We start from the raw sequence: 21,390 nt of genomic DNA on the forward strand, positions 1-21,390 counted from the left end.
CCTCGCCTTGACCCTCCCCCCAAGTATGTCCATGATTACTCCCGTGCCGACTGGAATGCATACCGGGATACCCTTACTACCCGAGTCGATAGCCACCCCCTCACCCACCACCGCCCACATGACATAACCCATGCCGCATCCTTTCTCCAGCAGACCTTGTCTGAGGCCGTGGAGGCCCACATCCCTACCGTCGCCATCCACCCGCACCATCCCACTTTACCCCCACAGGCCGTCCTCCTCCTTCGAGAATCCCGTCGTCTCTACCGTGCCTTCCTCCACACGCGTGACCGGGACACACTACAACGCCACCGGCAACTCCAGAGACATATCCGGAACTTGCTCTCGGCTAAGAAACGCCGGGACTGGCGACAGACATGCACCCGTCTTAATGCTACCCTACCTATTAACTCGTCCAAATACTGGTCAGCCTTCCGCCGCCTTACTGGATCAAACCCCCCCCTTACTATCCTCTCCTTCATAATGACAATCCCTTTCCTGACAACCTTAGTAAGGCCAACCATTTTGCCTCCTACCTCACCGATGTCTTTACCATCCCTGACGATCCCCAGTTCGATTATTCCCTCTTCCCCGATGTCCGCGATCGAACTGACACCTCTATCCCTCCACTAGCTCCTGGCTTCCAGTACTTCGACAACATTACACACACTGAACTCAATAACCCTATAACTACTCAAGACATCATCGATATACTCCGCACCAAACGCAACACTGCTCCTGGTCACGACCGTGTTACTTACCGTCACCTCCATGAAGCTCCCGCCCCATTCCTCTCCACCCTGGCCAGGCTGTACAATGTGGTCTTGTCCACCGGCTTCTACCCCGACCTGTGGAAAACCTCCCGGATCCTGATGTTCCTCAAACCCGATAAACCACCTTCCGCTGTCTCCTCCTACCGTCCTATAAGCCTTACCTCGGTCTTCAGCAAGGTCCTGGAATCCATTCTAACCCGCCGCATCCACCAGCATCTCCACCGGCACCGATTCCTTCCCTCCACCCAATGTGGCTTTCGACCATCCTTCTCTGCCGATGACCTTCTCCTTCACCTCACTCACCTCCTCTCCGAACAACTCAACTCCCGTCGCTCCGCCATATTCCTCTCCCTTGACCTTGAACGCGCCTATGACCGAGTGTGGCATTCTGGTCTCCTCTTCAAGCTCCAAACCTTTGCTCTTCCTATTAACTACGTCCGTGTGATCGCCTCCTTCATTTCCCACCGCCCTTCCTATGTCTCTATCCACAACACTGATTACTACACCTTCTACCCCTCTGCCGGTGTGCCCCAAGGTTCCGTCCTTTCCCCTCTTCTTTACCTTCTTTATACGGCGGACATGCCTCCACCTGCACCCCCCCTTCACCTTCTCCAGTACGCCGATGACACCGCCTTCCTTGCCCTTGCCCCCACCCTGCAACGCTCCCAACACCTTCTCCAATCCCATCTTGACCGGTTCACCTCTTGGTGCAACCAGTGGTTGCTCAAGGTCAATCCTTCCAAGACCCAGGCAATCATCGTAGGCAAAACCACCCCTTCCTTCCGTCTCCTTGATTTCTATCTTACCATTTATGGCCGTCCTATTAACCTCACACCCACCCTCAAGTACCTTGGCGTCACCCTTGACCGTCGCCTCTCCTGGACCCCTCATCTCCGGACAATCCAAGCCAAGGCACGCTCCCGACTCCACCTCCTGAAGCTCCTTTCTGGCCGCACATGGGGTCTGGACCCCTCCACCGTCCTCCACACCTATAAATCTCTCATCCGCCCTATCCTCTGTTATGCCCATCCCGCCTGGATCTCTGCCCCGCCTACCTTTTACAAATCCCTTCAAATCCTTGAACGGCATGCACTCCGCCTCGCCTATCGCATCCGCCTCCCTTCCACCACGCGGCTCCTCTATGACCTCATCCCCTTCCCACACCTCCTCCTCTTCCTCCAACGGATACGGATCCTCTACACCTCCCGCAAGCTTGATCCTCCCCACCCGCTTGTCTCTTCCATCCTCTCCCACCCCAAACCACTGCCGCGCCTGTACTCCTGTATCCCACCTGCTCTCCATCTTCACACTCTCCACACCCTCTCCCAAGGTGGCTTCCGCCGACTCCCCCTCCCGGATGATGCCCTCCTCCCCTCCATCTACCCCTCCTACCAACTTTGAGCCTTGCCGTCCCCTCTCCTCTCATTTTCCTGTGGGCACCCTCTCTCCCTTCTCTCCCTCCCTCTCTCCCTCCTTCCATCCTTACCTCCCCTCCCCCTCTCCCTGGGCTTCCACCCCCCTCTTTTCGTTCTCTCCCCTCCTCCTCCCTGACATCCTATCTCCCCCTCCCTCCTTCCCTCCCCCTGTTTTTTCCCTTGGCAGGCCCCCAGCTTTTCGGTGTGGACAGTGCCCCTGCAAGCGCCGAAGCCCATCTCCGCAGTGTCCGTGTCTTTCGTCCCGTCTGTGCCTCGAGTGTTTCTTCGTTTTCTGCTCCACCGTTCACCTGTGCTAGGGTTCTCTGTTCCGTGCTGTGCTGCCCGTTTTCTTTTTTTAAAACTGAAACAGTGCTGCGTCGGTGAACGACTTCAATTCTTTTTATTCTCTGTTGTCTTCTGATTTTTGTTCTCCATGTCTGTGTTTTGAGATTATGTCTTCCTGTTTTTATCTCTTGTATGTTTCTTGTGGCCGAAGAGCGGCATATTAGGCCGCTGCCGGCCTACCTTTGTAGGTATAAAATGACAATAAAGGAAAAAAAAAAATTTGCCGGTTGGGAATTATTCCACTTGCACGGCAAGGTGCGCATGTAGGTGTGTTAAAGATTCTGGAGGCGCTGGGTATCGATCCCAGTACCTCTCGCACGCTAAGCGAGCGCTCTACCATCTGAGAAACGCCCACCCAACCGATAACTAGTAGTGCTACATACAGTCATATCAACGTCACAGACCCTTGCACTCCCATTATTCCGCAGTACTCTCTATGTATCAGTGAGGGTGTCTTTCAGGTTTCGTGCATTCTGTATCGAATCGTAGTTGGCCACAAGGAAAGTTGCCCGCATAACTTCGAAAATAGAGTTCGAACACCGCTCTGAGTAAGACGAACGTGCTGTCCACTCTCTAGCCTTCAATGACGTTAAGCCGTGATACCTAAGACAGATCTGCACTCGATGACACCACGATAACAGCCGGTCCCCACACTTACATCTTGCTCTCCTTATGACAGTATACATCATGTCAGTCTGTGACGCTGGTTTTGCAACTTCTTGCGTGCCTTTATGTTCGCCGCGACCAACACTTACCATGCAATGACCACAAAACATGGACGAGCCGGGGATTGAACCCAAGACCTTTCACACGCTAAGCGAACGATCTGCCAACTGAGCTACGGCTGCACACACGACCAAGCCTGGCTATTCTCCATTCTTTGCGACTCTGATGTGCACGGACACGATGGTTGGTTGGTTTGTAGCGGCGAAGGTACCAGAGTACAAAGGCGCGGACACGTTCATATACACAAGAGTTCCAAGTAGTTTCGATGCTCTGGTATTACGAATGCAAATTCCGTCTGTTTTTAGCGTCTTAAATTGAAAGGGCGGTCACAAATTGGTCCATTTCACTCCTTGTCGACAATCACACAGCACCTGAGGTAACAAGCACATCTCGAGCCCAATTGTGCTCTCCATTGTTCATGCCAACTCAGTGCCTCGCTCTTTGCTACTGTGTAAAACTCTTGTCGCCCAACTGCAAAACACTGGGACACAACAAGTTTCCGCGTCTCCATTGCACTGATCATACTACGAAACGCTCCCCAAACTTGGCAATCACCCATGCAGCCGACTTTTCCGACTTTACACGACGCTCACGCAACGCTCACACTAGTGACAGCCTTATTTATAGTTCGACGTCGCGCCAAAGCGAATGAGCACATTTCGCCTACGGCTTAGGCCGCTCTCCTAGTGTGGCTGCTCTGTGTCTGCAGGCAGCGAGGGGCTGCAAGCTTCCTGTGTTCGCACCTATATCACCTGTGCTTGCTTGTCAGAGACAGACTATCGCAAAACATTCAACTCACTCCATGAATTGATTGCTACGGCATCTGTTATCAGCAGTCACAACCAGCAACGCTAAGCGAGCGCTCTACCACCTTTTTTTTAATTTTTTTTTATATAGGGCTTCCTTCCTCCCCTTCAGCCCCGCCTTGCGCTCGCCATAAATCGCCGTCTTCGGCGTCGGCTTCATCTGCCATGATTTCTGAATTACTTTTTCTACTGAACTATTCCAATTTCCAAACCAAAGATACTTCTAAACCTAATGCATAGTCCCGCAATGGTGACAAAGTAGAATATATTTTTTTTAATAGAAAATGAAACAAGGAACTCTGGTCCTCTAGAAAAACAGAAGAAAATAAAATAGTCCTTGTCGTAACACTATTCAGTATACGTCACTGTGACATTTGAAGAAGAAAAGAAAAAAAACAAAGCAATGTAGAATGAAGGAAAGAAAAGAAAAAAAAATACTTCTTTCATCGAAGAACGACTTCTAAAAAATTCGCATATCGTTTCCTGTAATGTCTCGTCTGTGAAAGTATGTGAAACTGTAATGCCATGTAAAGACAGAACGCCGCCTCACTCTTGGGTTCTTGCGTCTGTAAATAATGAACATAATGACCCTTCAAACAATTGACAGAGTTCCGTTTGGTGTTCGGGTACGGCACTGAATCCGGATACAGGAAATCTTCAGGTTTAATACAAAGCTGGGAAGTCCTCATAATCGTAGCCAGTTTTCGGCGAATGCATGGCCAAACTGCTTGGACAGTGGTGCACAGAAAGCGATGTTCATCAGTATCAGGCAAGTTGCACGTAAGGCACAAAGGTGAGTCAGCCAAATGTAGAGCATGAAGTCGTGAATTGGTACTTATTTTACGGTTCACGACCCTGTACCAAGAGGCTTTCACTGACGTTGGTAAATCACGGCTATGTATGTTTTTCCATATCACTGGCCAGCGATGATTGGGGTATTTGTGTTCGATGTTGTTCCTGTTCTTGGTTGCCAGTAGTTTATTATAAACTAACTTCACCACGGAAAGCTCATTTTCTGGGAGAGTTGACCGTACGTAACTGAACTCAATGAAAAAGCTCTTAAAGTGAGTCAGCGCAGGCGGAATATGTTGAACAGAGACGGGAGGCTGCAGGCAGGCCGGCGCTATTTCGGTTAACAAGTGAGCCGTTAGACTGTTCGGTAACGACCTCCACCGTTTGTAGATGGTGCATACGTACAAAGCTCGTGACTTGGAACGAACATCTGTTAAATTTAAACCTCCATCGGTCGTGGAGAGAGTGAGCGTGTCGTACTTGACTTTAAAAATGTGTCAACGTGTGACAAAATGACCTAGAGCGGACATCATACGCTTCGCTGTCTCCTGTGGCATGGGCAGTACTTGTGCAACGTAGTTAATCTTTGAGGTGAGGTAGACATTAGCGAAGGTGACTTTCTGCAGTTCATCAAGGCTCCTTAGGTAGTGGGTCTGCATGCAAGCACGCATACTTGCCAGGAGATTCCTATAGTTCACCGCAATTGTGTGCTGTATGTTGCTCCTGTACTCAATACCAAGGCATTTCATTTTAGAAAGTAGTTGCAACTGACCGTGATGGTGCAGCGAGATGCCGCGTCCTATGTTCATAATGCCAGATTTCCTGGCATTCAACTTCGCACCCGCAACAAGTTCGTAGTTTTTGACAATCTGAAGGGCTTCCTCGACTTCACCTTCGTCCATGACCAAAATTCCGACGTCATCCGCATATGCAGTACAAAAAATCCTAATGCCGTGGATGGTTAATCCTTGTAGACGCTGTGTCAAGGTGACAAGCAAAGGCTCAATGGCAATGGCAAACAAGGCCATTGACATAGGGCATCCCTGTCGCACTGAATTAGTAATATTAATCGATGCGCTCAGCTGGCCATTCACCATGAGTCGAGTTACTCCTTTACGAAGCAGCTCATGTATAAGATTGATAAAACGTAGTGGAAATCCCATGGCACGCATCGTCCGGATGAGAAACTGATGGTTTACTCTGTCGAATGCCTTTGAAAAGTCAAGGGAAACTAGCGCACACCGTATCTTGCACGCATCTGCAATGGCTATGACGTCCCTGTATTGAGACAAATTTTGGAAGATCGTCCTACCGACACCTACACTGGTCTGGTACTGACCAATGACAGTATTCATCAACATTTTCAATCTATTAGAAATAATACGTGCTAAAATTTTGTAGTCACTGTTCAGTAAAGTAAGCGGCCGAAAATCGTCAACAGAACTGCACATTGGGCGTTTAGGGATTAAAACCACGATGCCTTCCACGAGAGCCTGAGGAACATTAAAATCAGGCCGTAAAATTTCATTAAACATACTCAACAACTTGGGCTTTAATTTGTCGCGGAAAGTAAGATAAAATTCGGCAGTGAGACCGTCGGGTCCCGGCGATTTATTTTTCGGACTTCGTGATAGCGCAGAATCCAATTCGTCTTCATCTATTTCTCGCATGAGAGTTTCGACTTCAGCAGCACCCAAAGTCCTTTGCAAGTTATTGAGTAATTCATCGTGAGTTCCATCGTCGGTATGTGTCGTTGCCAGCAGATCTGCCAGGTGATTGTGAAGTGCGTTCCGTATGTCTTGTTGCCGCGTGAGCGCAACGCCTTCACTCAACTGAAGACGAGTTATTAATCTCCGCCGCCCCCTCTTATTTTCACGAATGACGTGAAACATGGATGTCATTTCGTCGTCTATCACATTCTGGGGCCTGGACCTTATTTGAAAGCCTTCTGCCTGCTGCCGCTGAAGTTTTAATAATTTTGCCTTAATTTTTTTAATCTGCATAAAATTTTCAGGTACAGTCACATCGGACTGGTAGAGCTCCCTGAGACAAGTAAAATAAAACTCAGACGTTTGCCGTTGCCACCTGGATTTGTCCCGAGCGTAGCGTTTAAACATTTTTGATAAAGTTGGTTTGGCATGTGTTATCCACCATTCAGTAACGGAGGCATACTGTGCAACCCGTCGTTCACATGCCTCCCATGTTTCGTTAAAGACACGGCGACAGTCAACATCGTTAAGGAGAGCATTGTTAAGTTTCCAGAAACCTCTGCCGCGAAATGTGCCTTGCTTGACCATGTTAACAGTACAAATATATGCGGCATGATCGGAAAAAATTGTGGGCCAAACTTCGGATTGGAGGACTTGAGTCTTCATACACGCCGATACATAGATTCTGTCTAGCCGGCTTGCAGAGTGGTTCGTGACATGAGTGAACCCAGGTGCCGCTCCGTGCGTATGCTCCCATGTGTCAATGAGGTTCATTTCTTGGACGATACGTTCTAGTTCTCCAGATTTGTTAAAATTAGGCGTCTGGTCTTTTGGACTTAAGACACAATTGAAGTCACCCGCAAAAATTATACGATCGTAGGTTCCCCTAAAAAGTGGGACTATGGCGCTTGTGAAGAACTCAGCCCTAGCACGCCTATTGCTACTGCCGGACGGGGCGTAAACATTGATTATGCGTGTCCGATGGAAAGTGACAGCGATCCCTCTATGATCAGGCAGTTTTTCTGCGTCGGTCGCTACAATCCCTTCTTTTAACAGAATCGCTGTCCCTAAATTCGCACCGCTCCCGGAATTGGAGAGAGTAGTATAACCAGATATTCGGTCAAGTTCAATCTCAGCGACTTCTTGAAGTAACAGAATATCGATATCCGCTGCGTATACAAAATCTTGTAAATTACGGAGCCGCCAGTACGACTGTATCTTATTGATGTTTAACGTGGCAATTTTATAGGCTTGGGGCTCGTTCATGGGAGAAGGCACATACTATTAATTAAACAGTCTTAGAAGGATGGCTAACGAAATTGAGGCCAAGCGCGTCAGTCGGAGCTCCTGTAGTTCCCGGTACGTTTGGTGTATGCTGCTCTGTGGGGGGTGCCGAAGATTCCGTCTCAATGGTCCGCATGACAGCCGCATCATTGCTCGCATCCAATACTTCCATTTCCTGTGCCCAATTCCCAGTGAGAGTGGCCTCTGACAAAAGCGATCCTGCGTTTCCTTGAGCGTGGGTATCCGGCAAAACGACTCTACTCGAGGTATCACTATCTTCCACCCGTCGTGGATTCACAGGGGGAGACACTACAGGATCAATGTCCATTCGACCAGACGCAGGGAGACCAACTTCAGAGGGTTCAGAAGTGTTCTGACTCATTTGGCTGCTTATTCGTTTCGCTTTGTCGCGGAGCTGTGGGGCGAGCTGATTGGCTCCTTGATGTGCAAGTCTCCGCTTCTTTTTGGAAGGCTTCCTGTTAGGGTTCGCAGTATCATCAACATCCGAAGTGGACTGTTGACTCTGGGGTTGATCCGCCGGGAACACAGCGTCTGCTTCATCCTCAGTACCAGTGGCATCAACCACTGGGGAGTCATCCGTCGTTACCTCCATCTCTGAGTGTGGTAGCGGCGGTGCCGCGTCAGCACTCGGTTCTTTGACGTTATCGGCCAAAACATCATTCAAACGAGGGGCATCTACAGGCGGGGTCGCGGGTGGAAGACCAGAAGCCGCGACAGCGTATGTCAGTGGCAGTGCCGTCGTCACAGGGGGGCTAGCGGCTTCACCGACAGGTATCTGCGTCACGCGTCTTTGTATACATTCAGAGCGCACGTGGCCGGGCGCACCACAGCCGGCACACGTTTTTGGCTGCCCATCATATATGACAATTCCGCGATGTCCACCTACGTAAATATATGAAGGTATGTGCTTCTGTAGATCGATCTTAACCTGCCTGACGCCGTTAAGCACCGGAAATTTGTGGGCTTTGGACCAACGCTCCGCAAAATTGTTAATGACCCTCCCGTAAGGTGTTAATGCAGAATTTATTTGCGCAGCTGATATTTCAAACGGGAGTTCGAAAATACGTGCCGTTCGGATGCCCAGTCCAGCATGCGTAATGCTGACGTCACTGACGGTACCATCTCTATGTTTAAACTTCAGTACACCTCCACTGGACTCCACAATTCTATCACACATTTCAGAGGACGTTAATTTCACATAAAAAACACTAATCACGATAGAGAAATTTATCCCTACAATGTCATCAATAGTAATCTTAGTTGTTTCCTCTAACCATGCTTCAACTTCAAACGAATTTGGTTTCGAAAAGTTCCTATCAAAGGTAAACTTCAAGGTATCTTTCCTGTTAGTCGGATTCATAATTCCATATCAGATCCTACAGAACGGAACGAATACTAATAAGCAGACGCTGTAAGAACGCGACTCACCGCCTGACGTAAACACTTCCTGCCACAGCGCGCTGGCCCTGGAGATCCGCTCACCACCGCTGCCGCAGGCAGACTGGCTATAGACACGGCCACACGGTCACTGACGACCAAGTATAACTTATATACGACTCATCTCGAAACGCTCACACCCCCTGAGGAATTGTGCTTTCGTTCCACACAGCCGCTGCCCCTTACTCTTCCCCACCCATTCGTTACATTCAACCTCTTACGAGACCGACCAAACATAGACAGGAAAACAAGACCACACACTTTGCGCATTCGGAAACGATGGCAGGGTGTCCCTCGCCGCATTTGCTACGATGGCCATTTGCTACTTCTGCAGAAGCAGCGGCGGCGACGACGACGACGACGACGACGACGACGACGACGACGGCGACGACCGCGAGAGGCTCTGAGATTTGTGAGAAATACATCTATAAAATGTAATTCAGACTGCCTCGTTCTACATCTACATCTACATCCGTACTCCGCAAGCCACCTGACGGTGTGTGGCGGAGGGTACCCTGAGTACCTCTATCGGTTCTCCCTTCTATTCCAGTCTCGTATTGTACGTGGAAAGAAGGATTGTCGGTATGCTTCTGTGTGGGCTCTAATCTCTCTGATTTTATCCTCATGGTCTCTTCGCGAGATATACGTAGGAGGGAGCAATATACTGCTTGACTCTTCGGTGAAGGTATGTTCTCGAAACTTTAACAAAAGCCCGTACCGAGCTACTGAGCGTCTCTCCTGCAGAGTCTTCCACTGGAGTTTATCTATCATCTCCGTAACGCTTTCGCGATTACTAAATGATCCTGTAACGAAGCGCGCTGCTCTCCGTTGGATCTTCTCTATCTCTTCTATCAACCCTACCTGGTGCGGATCCCACACTGCTGAGCAGTATTCAAGCATTGGGCGAACAAGCGTACTGTAACCTACTTCCTTTGTTGTCGGATTGCATTTCCTTAGGATTCTTCCAATGAATCTCAGTCTGGCATCTGCTTTACCGACGATCAACTTCATATGATCATTCCATTTTAAATCACTCCTAATGCGTACTCCCAGATAATTTATGGAATTAACTGCTACCAGTTGCTGACCTGCTATTTTGTAGCTAAATGATAAGGGACCTATCTTTCTATGTATTCGCATCACATTACACTTCGCTACATTGAGATTCAATTGCCATTCCGTGCACCATGCGTCAATCCGCTGCAGATCCTCCTGCATTTCAGCACAATTTTCCATTGTTGCAACCTTTCGATACACCACAGCATCATCTGCAAAAAGCCTCAGTGAACTTCCGATGTCATCCACCAGGTCATTTATGTATATTGTGAATAGCAACGGTCCTATGACACTCCCCTGCGGCACACCTGAAATCACTCTTACTTCGGAAGACTTCTCTCCATTGAGAATGACGTGCTGCGTTCTGTTATCTAGGAACTCCTCAATCCAATCACACAATTGATCCGATAGTCCGTATGCTCTTACTTTGTTCATTAAACGACTGTGGGGAACTGTGTCAAACGCCTTGCGGAAGTCAAGAAACACGGCATCTACCTGTGAACCCGTGTCTAAGGCCCTCTGAGTCTCGTGGACGAATAGCGCGAGCTGGGTTTCACACGATCGTCTTTTTCGAAACCCATGCTGATTCCTACAGAGTAGATTTCTAGTCTCCAGAAAAGACATTATACTCGAACATAATACGTGTTCCAAAATTCTACACCTGATCGACGTTAGAGATATAGGTCTATAGTTCTGCACATCTGTTCGACGTCCCTTCTTGAGAACGGGGATGACCTGTGCCCTTTTCCAATCCTTTGGAACGCTTCGCTCTTCTAGAGACCTACGGTACACCGCTGCAAGAAGGGGGGCAAGTTCCTTCGCGTACTCTGTGTAAAATCGAACTGGTATCCCATCAGGACCAGCGGCCTTTCCTCTTTTGAGCGATTTTAATTGTTTCTCTATCCCTCTGTCGTCTACTTCGATATCTACCATTTAGTCAACTGTGCGACAATCTAGAGAAGGAAGCACAGTGCAGTCTTCCTCTGTGAAACAGCTTTGGAAGAAGACATTTAGTAATTCGGCCTTTAGTCTGTCATCCTCTGTTTCAGTACCATTTTGGTCACAGAGTGTCTGGACATTTTGTTTTGATCCACCTACCGCTTTGACATAGGACCAAAATTTCTTAGGATTTTCTGCCAAGTCAGTACATAGAACTTTACTTTCGAATTCATTGAAAGCCTCTCGCATAGCCCTCCTCACACTACATTTCGCTTCGCGTAATTTTTGTTTGTCTGCAAGGCTTTGGCTATGTTTATGTTTGCTGTGAAGTTCCCTTTGCTTGCGCAGCAGTTTTCTAACTCGGTTGTTGTACCACGGTGGCTCTTTTCCATCTCTTACGATCTTGCTTGGCACATACTCATCTAACGCATATTGTACCATGGTTTTGAACTTCGTCCACTGATGCTCAACACTATCTGTACTTGAGACAAAACTTGTGTGTTGAGCCATCAAGTACTCTGAAATCTGCTTTTTGTCACTTTTGCTAAACAGAAAAATCTTCCTACCTTTTTTAATATTTCTATTTACGGCTGAAATCATCGATGCAATAACCGCTTTATGATCGCTGATTCCCTGTTCTGCATTAACTGATTCAAATAGTTCGGGTCTGTTTGTCACCAGAAGGTCTAATATGTTATCGCCACGAGTCGGTTCTCTGTTTAATTGCTCAAGGTAGTTTTCAGATAAAGCACTTAAAAATATTTCACTGGATTCTTTGTCCCTGCCACCCGTTATGAACGTTTGAGTCTCCCAGTCTATATCCGGCAAATTAAAATCTCCACCCAGAACTATAACATGGTGGGGAAATCTACTCGAAATATTTTCCAAATTATTCTTCAGGTGCTGAGCCACAACAGCTGCTGAGCCCGGGGGCCTATAGAGACATCCAATTACCATGTCTGAGCCTGCTTTAACCGTGACCTTCACCCAAATCATTTCACAATTCGAATCTCCGTCAATTTCCTTCGATACTATTGCACTTCTTATCGCTATAAACACGCCTCCCCCTTCACTGTCCAGCCTATCTCTGCGGTATACATTCCAATCAGAGTTTAGGATTTCATTACTGTTTACGTCTGGTTTCAGCCAACTTTCTGTTCCTAGTACTATATGGGCGTTGTGACCGTTTATTAATGAGAGCAGTTCTGGGACCTTTCTATAGACGCTCCTGCAGTTTACTATTAGCACATTAATATTGTTATTCCTTGTTGCATTTTGCCTACTCCTGCCTTGCCGCGTCTCAGGAGGCGTCTTGTCGGGCCTAGGGAGGGAATTCTCTAACCTAAAAAAACCCCATGTGCACTCCACACGTACTCCGCTACCCTCGTAGCCGCTTCCGGCGTGTAGTGCACGCCTGACCTATTCAGGGGGACCCTACATTTCTCTACCCGATAGCGGAGGTCGAGAAATTTGCACCCCAGCTCTCCACAGAATCGTCTGAGCCTCTGGTTTAAGCCTTCCACTCGGCTCCAAACCAGAGGACCGCGATCGGTTCTCGGAACGATACTACAAATAGTTAGCTCTGATTCCACCCCGCGAGCGAGGCTTTCCACCTTCACCAACTCCGCCAACCGCCTGTACGAACTGAGGATGACCTCTGAACCCAGACGGCAAGAGTCATTGGTGCCGACATGAGCAACAATTTGCAGTCGGGTGCACCCAGTGCTCTCTATCGCCGCCGGTAGGGCCTCCTCCACATCTCGGATGAGACCCCCCGGCAAGCAGACAGAGTGAACACTGGCCTTCTTCCCCGACCTTTCCGCTATTTCCCTAAGGGGCTCCATCACCCGCCTAACGTTGGAGCTCCCAATAACTAATAAACCCCTCCCCCCGTGTACCTGCTCGGACCTTGCTGAAGGAGCAGCCACATGTCCACTCACAGGCAGAGCGGGCGATGCCACACGGCCAGCCTCCACATTGACCCTCCGCCTCGTGCGCCGCGAACGCCGCTGAACCAGCCACTCCCCTTGGGGAGAGGGTGGCCCAACCGCGCCCGGTACCCGCGAAGATGTCTCGACAGCAGGGACCACCTTATGCCGTACCGCTTTGGCATATGCTTTATCTGCGCCATTCGCCTTAATCACATCTGAGAGTAATTCTTAATAATACTCCTGTCGCTAATTGTTCCTCATCACAGATACTGTTTGCTATACGGCCACGATGCGCAACTGATTTCCAAAATTCGTCTTCCTCCTGTGAGGAGGGAACTCACGACCACTGGTTTACTAGACCAATGCTCTACCACTGAGCTAAACAGGCGCCGCCTAGCGGCACTTTTGCGTACTTCGTCCGTATGGTCGTCTGAATCATCAGACTTCAGCTGACAACACTTCATATTTTCGACTAATATTTGCAGCTATGGCGACCCATTACTGCTTGGCTACACATTTGACACGTAACCGTGTTCTCTCCAACCAAAACCACTTGCACTTCAGAACATGACTTTCACACATGTCTACAAAATCACCTTCACTTCAAATACAGTTTTCTTGCGACTGATGGAGACGTAGGCAAATTTTAAAGTTGCTATTTCCATTACATCACGTTAATCAGAAAATTGGTAATTTACATCTGCAGCGGAAAAAAATTCCGTTCCGCCCAGCGTAGGGCTCGAACCCACGACCCTGTGAATAAAAGTCTCATGGTCTACCGACTGAGCTAGCCGTGCTGCCTCGTTGGATACCTGCTGGGCAGCAGATCACACAGTACTCGTTTGGGTTGGTTGGTCCCATACAGAATCTCTCCATGCTGCCTAATGTTTTCCTAACGTCACACTCGTCACGTACTTCACTTTTATATCATATTCACTTCTGAGAGGTAAAGGCATTGCATGAAAATCTGCAGAGCTTGCGGCGTCAAAATTAACACACATACTTGATGTGACTCAAAAGCCGAACAAGTTACTTTCCGACGTTGTTTTAGATGTGCAAGTACCAGTCACACCTCGCGGTGAGGCCACTCTGCCGACCATTTCGCTAGTTAACACCTGTTTTGTTGTGTGTGTTTCAAGCTCAAGACCATCTCCAAGCACAACATGCTCAACAGCAACATTCAGACGGTTTCGTACTGCTCAATTGCTACATTAAAACGATATGTTTCTTTTTCAGACCTAGAAAAACATGACCATGACAGGATTCGAACCTGCAATCTTCGGATCCGAAGTAAGACGCCTTGTCCATTAGGCCACACGGTCACTGACGACTAAGTATCACTTATATACGACTCATCTCGAAACGCTCACACCCCCTGAGGAATTGTGCTTTCGTTCCACACAGCCGCTGCTCCTTACTCTTCCCCACCCATTCGTTACATTCAACCTCTTACGAGACCGACCAAACATAGACAGGAAAACAAGACCACACACTTTGCGCATTCGGAATCGATGGCATGGTGTCCCTCGCCGCATTTGCTATGATGGCCATTTGCTACTTCTGCAGAAGCGGCGGCGGCGGCGGCGACGACGACGACGACGACGACGACGACGACGACGACGACGACGACGACCGCGAGAGGCTCTGAGATTTGTGAGAAATACATCTATAAAATGTAATTCAGAGTGCCTCATCCCACCTTATGCCGTACCGCTTTGGCAAATGCTTTATCTGCGCCATTCGCCTTAATCACATCTGAGAGTAATTCTTAATAATACTCCTGTCGCTAATTGTTCCTCATCACAGATACTGTTTGCTATACGGCCACGATGCGCAACTGATTTCCAAAATTCGTCTTGCTCCTGTGAGGATGGAACTCACGACCCCTGGTTTACTAGACCACTGCTCTACCACTGAGCTAAAGAGGCGCCGCCTAGCGGCACTTTTGCGTACTTCGTCCGTACGGTCGTCTGAATCATCAGACTTCAGCTGACAACACTTCATATTTTCGACTAATATTTGCAGCTATGGCGACCCATTACTGCTTGGCTACACATGTGACACGTAACCGTGTTCTCTCCAACCAAAACCACTTGCACTTCAGAACATGACTTTCACACATGTCTACAAAATCACCTTCACTTCAAATACAGTTTTCTTGCGACTGATGGAGACGTAGGCAAATTTTAAAGTTGCTATTTCCATTACATCACGTTAATCAGAAAATTGGTAATTTACATCTGCAGCGGAGAAAAATTCCGTTCCGCCCAGCGTAGGGGTCGAACCCACGACCCTGTGAATAAGAGTCTCATGCTCTACCGACTGAGCTAGCCGTGCTGCCTCGTTGGATACCTGCTGGGCAGCAGATCACACGATACTGGTTTGGGTTGGTTGGTCCCATACAGAATCTCTCCATGCTGCCTAATGTTTTCCTAATGTCACACTCGTCACGTACTTCACTTTTATATCATATTCACTTCTGAGAGGTAAAGGCATTGCATGAAAATCTGCAGAGCTAGCCGCGTCAAAATTAACACACAAACTTTATGTGACTCAAAAGCCGAACGAGTTACTTTCCGACGTTGTTTTAGATGTGCAAGTGCCAGTCACACCTCGCGGTGAGGCCACTCTGCCGACCATTTCGCTAGTTAACACCTGTGTTGTTGTGTGTGTTTCAAGCTCAAGACCATCTCCAAGCACAAAATGGTCAACAGCAACATTCAGACGGTTTCGTACTGCTCAATTGCTACATTAAAACGATATGTTTCTTTTTCAGAACTGGAAAAACACGACCGTGACGGTATTCTAACCAGTATTTGAGATTTGTGAGAAATACATCTATAAAATGTAATTGAGACTGCCTCGTCCCACCTTATGCCGTACCACTTTGGCAAATGCTTTATCTGCGCCATTCGCCTTAATCACATCTGAGAGTAATTCATAATAATACTCCTGTCGCTAATTGTTCCTCATCACAGATACTGTTTGCTATACGGCCACGATGCGCAACTGATTTCCAAAATTCGTCTTCCTCCTGTGAGGATGGAACTCACGACCCCTGGTTTACTAGATCAATGCTCTACCACTTTTTTTTTTGTGCTCTACCACTACCTTTTTTTTTTTTTTTTTTTTTTTTTTTTTTTTTTTTTTTTTTTTTTTAAGATAAAGCAATGGGCCTCCCTTCTCCCCACACAGCCCATCCATTCGCTCTCCTTTTATGCCTTCTTCGGCGAGCTTCTATGCTATATCGACTGATTTTTTTTTTTCAAATTTACTGTGACAGTTAGGGAAATGAAATGATGTTTGGCTTCTTCGCCATGTGAGGCTTCTCCTCCGTAGAACTGAAAATTGAAAAATTAAGGCTTCTTGGGAATTAATAAATTGTCACTCTTGCTTCATACTGAAAAAAATTAAACAAAAATAGAAAGATTGTAACTGAGAAACACGTGCAAGAAGCTTCCACTGCATTGTGTGCAACGAAACCACCTTCCGACATTACCGAGATCCTGGAAAATCATCATAGATGAAAGTAGTTGCTGGATATATGGGGTTCATCCAGCAGTAAGTGTGAAGCCGCAGTGCCGTTTCGGGGTTCTGTCCGAGGCCTTCACGGCTACCGTAGCGGCCCTGGGGCACACGAAGTCCCCACCGTACTTCACCCTCAACAGCGATCCCCTACTTTGGCCTGTGACTACATTTTTCGTAGACGAGGGCTATTAAGATGTTTATCCAATCCCTTGTCTCTGAAACAGAATGTGTAACATGTTACCAAAAGTTTTTTTGTGGTCCCTGCGCGTACATATCTGATAATATTTTGCTCGTTCGTATAATTCGTATTTTAAAACACGGTCATTGCCGTGTTCAGATATAAAGTAATGTACATAATTGCCAAACAACCACAACACAGCATTGGTTTTCTGGACAGGGAAGAAAACACCATCGGGGAAGAGTAATTTTTCAACATTGATCTCAGTACTAACAGTTCTGGTTATAAAGGCTACCCGCCGTTGGAGTCCCCTCCATATTTCGGCGTATCCGCCACAGAGAAAGCGGTGGATCAATGTGTCAACTGCGTCACATCGGGTGCACACAATCGTGTCACTAAGACCAATGGAGTGCAACTTTTCGTTAGTGGAAACTACGTTATTAACAACTCGGTACCAGGTTGCCTGAATGTCGGAAGACAGTTCACGATTACTAATATTTTTCCAAATTCTTTTCCAGTCTTTGTCGGGATATCTGCACTCCATTTTGTTGACATGTTCTTTCGTTGTTAAGAGTTCCATTAATTTCCTGCAATTCCTTGATTGTGGATTCGTGACAATACTGTCCATGTAGCTAATCTCTAAAAAGAACTGGCGAATATATTTCAATTTATAATTAATTCCGCCTATATTTATGGGTGGACGTAAATTTTCTGGCTGTAGGAGTCGATACAGCCTGGCCGTAATACTATGTGGATGTTTTTCTATAATTTGTAGGGTCCTCTTTATATATAAAGCCGTAGTCTTCCGCCATATATCTGTTAAACCTAGGCCACCTTCAGCGGAAGGTAACGTAACTGTACCGACTGCTACTCTAAAAATATTCCCTGTCCATATAAATCGGCAAATGATACTCATCATACGTTTGGCAATGGGTTTCGAAACTGGCAATATTTGACCTATATATATAGCTTTTGATAAAATGGACCAATTAATTATTCTGATTCGTTGTTTAATGTTCAGATGTCTGGTCTGATTGAGTATTGTGGCTCCTCTGATTGTATCCAGTACTTTCTTCCAATTGTAGGTCATGGTCTGAAGCGGACATCGGTAAAAGGTGACACCCAGAGCGGTGTGACGATCGACGGAGCGTGCCCATTCCAAACGGACATCTTGAAGACCTTTAAGATTTAAAAACGAACTCTTCACCTCGTTAACCCTAGCGCCTGTAGCTTCACAAAAGATCTGAATATTCGTAGTTAATTTCTCTAAATTTTCGTTACTACGAATAACCACTCCAACGTCATCAGCATATGCATTGGTGACGTTGTTAACGCCAGATATCGTGATGCCCTCAAGATCGACATCGAGTCTCCTTAGTAAAGGCTCCAGTGCAACAACAGACAGGAGCATTGACAAAGGACTTCCCTGCGGGACGCCGTTGCGAATTTCAATGGGTGGAGTGAAATGCCCATTTACGGACACTTGTGTTTGGATGCCTTCAACAATGTTAATTAAAACTTGCACAAAATGTTGACTAAAACCCAGATAGGTCAACGTTCTGAACAAAAATAAGTGGTTGACCCTGTCAAAAGCCTTTGAGAAGTCGATAAAGGCAAGGCCTCCTGGTGAGGATGACGTTGCAAAAATTGCAGAGACATCCCTATATTCGCAAACAGTTTTAAAAATATTCCGCCCCGAGAGACAGGTTTGGTGGTCACCTATGATCTTCTCCATTAGAGGTCTCAGTCTTTCCTTCAGTACACGTGCAATTATTTTATAATCCGAGTTCATCAAACATATTGGTCTCAATTGATTGAGATCTTTAACTGTCGCGTTCCTTCCCTTTGGTATTAGCACAGTTACGCTTTCTTTGAACTCGCGTGGAACAGTAACACCTTGCAATACTTCATTTATCACTTCTGTGAATTGATTACCGATGAGAGGCCAAAATTTACAATAAAACTCTACAGGCAAGCCATCAGGCCCTGGGGACTTACGGGTAGGCGAATATTTAAGTATATCAAACACCTCCTCACATGTGATCGCAGTGGTAAGGGACACATTGTCCTCGTCATTGATAACGTTGTCGATACCTGTAGTTCGTAGCAAATCGTTCGCACAGTCTAGATTATACCGGGTATCAGTATATAACGTACGATAAAATCCATAAACTGCATTTAAAATGTCAGAGTGTTCCGTCAGCACCCGGTTATCGCCCACTCTAAGACAAGCAATAAACGCTCGTCTTCTATTTCTTTCATGTTCGAGTAAGTGGTACAGCGATGCGTTTTCGTCCTCCACCGTTGTCGGGACACGAGATTTAATTTTTAAACCCTCCAGCTGTTGTCGCTTGAGACTTATGAGGTGAGCCTTGATCTTCTTTATTTCAATGAAAACCTCATCAGTCATCTGCTGAGCTGATAGTTCCCTTAAGCATGTATAGTAAAATTCAACGGTATTGCGAGACCACATCGCTCGCTCCCTCCCGTAAGCTATTAGGGATGATCTCAATTTCTTTTTAGCACATGAGGTCCACCACGCAAGGCGAGAGCTGTATTTATGGCGCATACGTAGAGCAGCCTGCCATACCTCCGCTACTGTTCTTGATAGGGCACCCTCGAACAACATATGGGTATTCAGCTTCCATAAGGGGCGACCCCAATACGTTCCTTGCTTCTGAAACCGAATGCTGCATTTCACTGCGAGATGGTCCGAAAAGGTAGTGGGAATTACTTCGATACTACTGATTTTATTTTCCAGGTTTGCTGTGACGTATATTCTGTCTATTCTGCTTTGCGAGCGACTACTGATGTACGTAAATTTGACTAACGTGGGGTATTTGCTTTCCCACACGTCTGTCCACTTCATGTTTGTCACCAAAGCCGCCAGTTCGGACAAAAGTCCGCGTATCGCATTCCACAACGGCAGAAGGAGGCGCATCTTTTTCCATGGCTCCCACTGGTAGCAACCCAGTCTCCAATTCTACACTATCGCTCGTTGTGGTTTCCTTGACGCAAGTGTCTTCTGTGGGCGCCAACGTGAAACCAATGTCCAGATTGCTATCTTCGTTCATAGTTCCCGCAGAGTGGATGCCTGGAGCGTCCACTCCTCGGAAGCTAGTGGCAATATCCTCACGTTGGTGGGAATCCTGACGACGCAAGGAAACCTCCGTTGCGGGTATTTGGGGATCTTCGGCCGAGTCCGCGGAAGAACGAGCAACCACAGTGGGAGAGTTGGAAAAAGTTGGCGTCGGCATAGAGTCGAGGGGCGCGGAGCTGATCGCAGACCATCCGAAAATCTAGAGCTTGAAGCCGGAGTATCATCGACAACCGCCCGCGAGGCAGCAGGCTCCAAGCGCACAGGCGGCACCGACTCGCCTCGGCTGCGGAAGTCAGCAGCGGCAGCGTATGACAACTTCATACCAACAACAGGGCCGGAACTCGGCATCTCGTCACGCGGTAACTGCGGGACACGCCTCCGTGAACATTCTGCACGAATGTGTTCCGTGGAATTGCATAAAGCGCAAGTCCGCGGTTGCCCATCATAGATAATCAAAGCACGATACCCACAAATATTAAGATAAGAGGGGACATGCTTCTGTAATTCAACCTTAATTTGCCTTACGCCGTTCAGGACAGGAAACATATGAGCTTCAGACCACCTTTCTGCCACATTGGAAATAATTCTGCCATAAGGCCGAAGGGCAACATTAAGTTCTTCGGGCGGAATTTCAAAAGGGAGCTCAAACACTCTGATCGTACAAATCCCGTACCCAGCATGACTAACAGCAACGTCACTCACATTCCCATCAGAATGATTAAACTTCACGCTACCTCCGCAACGATCCACAATGGAACTACATAATTCTGGACTTTTCATCTTCAGATACACAGCATTTGTCACAAACGAGAGATAAACTCCGACAACATCATCACCGTTAATCAATACTTTTTCGATAAACCATGCTTTAATTTCAAATGCTTTAGGTCGAACGAAATTTCGATCGAAAGTAAACTTGATTGTGTCTTTCCTGAAATAATTCGACCTATTCATTCTAGAACTTCATGAATACAAGTGCAACACGAATAGCGGCTTAGCTGCACCACTAACCTCAAACGCAGCGACTCAGCCTGTGTTTACTACAGCCAGACGTCCAGCTCCGCCACACGTCCGTCCCGCTCGGCGGCTGAGTCGCAACTGCAACCACTGAGCTATACAGGCGCCGCCTAGCGGCACTTTTGCGTACTTCGTCCGTACGGTCGTCTGAATCATCAGACTTCAGCTGACAACACTTCATATTTTCGACTAATATTTGCAGCTATGGCGACCCATTACTGCTTGGCTACACATGGGACACGTAACCGTGTTCTCTCCAACCAAAACCACTTGCACTTCAGAACATGACTTTCACACAAGTCTACAAAATCACCTTCACTTCAAATACAGTTTCCT

At 47.3% G+C, this 21,390-nt stretch overlaps 2 non-coding genes across 2 annotated transcripts; both read right to left on the reverse strand.

Annotated features, from left to right (window-relative positions):
• Positions 1–13,955: 13,955 nt before the first annotated feature.
• On the reverse strand, positions 13,956–14,028 carry Trnak-uuu (transfer RNA lysine (anticodon UUU)). Its single transcript has one exon. It is a non-coding gene; the product is annotated as a tRNA-Lys (tRNA).
• A 1,467-nt stretch (positions 14,029–15,495) lies between these two features.
• On the reverse strand, positions 15,496–15,568 carry Trnak-cuu (transfer RNA lysine (anticodon CUU)). The gene has a single exon. It is a non-coding gene; the product is annotated as a tRNA-Lys (tRNA).
• Between the last annotated feature and the right edge of the window lie 5,822 nt (positions 15,569–21,390).

This window comes from Schistocerca gregaria, chromosome 11 (assembly GCF_023897955.1).
Source record: "Schistocerca gregaria isolate iqSchGreg1 chromosome 11, iqSchGreg1.2, whole genome shotgun sequence".
Taxonomy (NCBI): domain Eukaryota; kingdom Metazoa; phylum Arthropoda; class Insecta; order Orthoptera; family Acrididae; genus Schistocerca; species Schistocerca gregaria.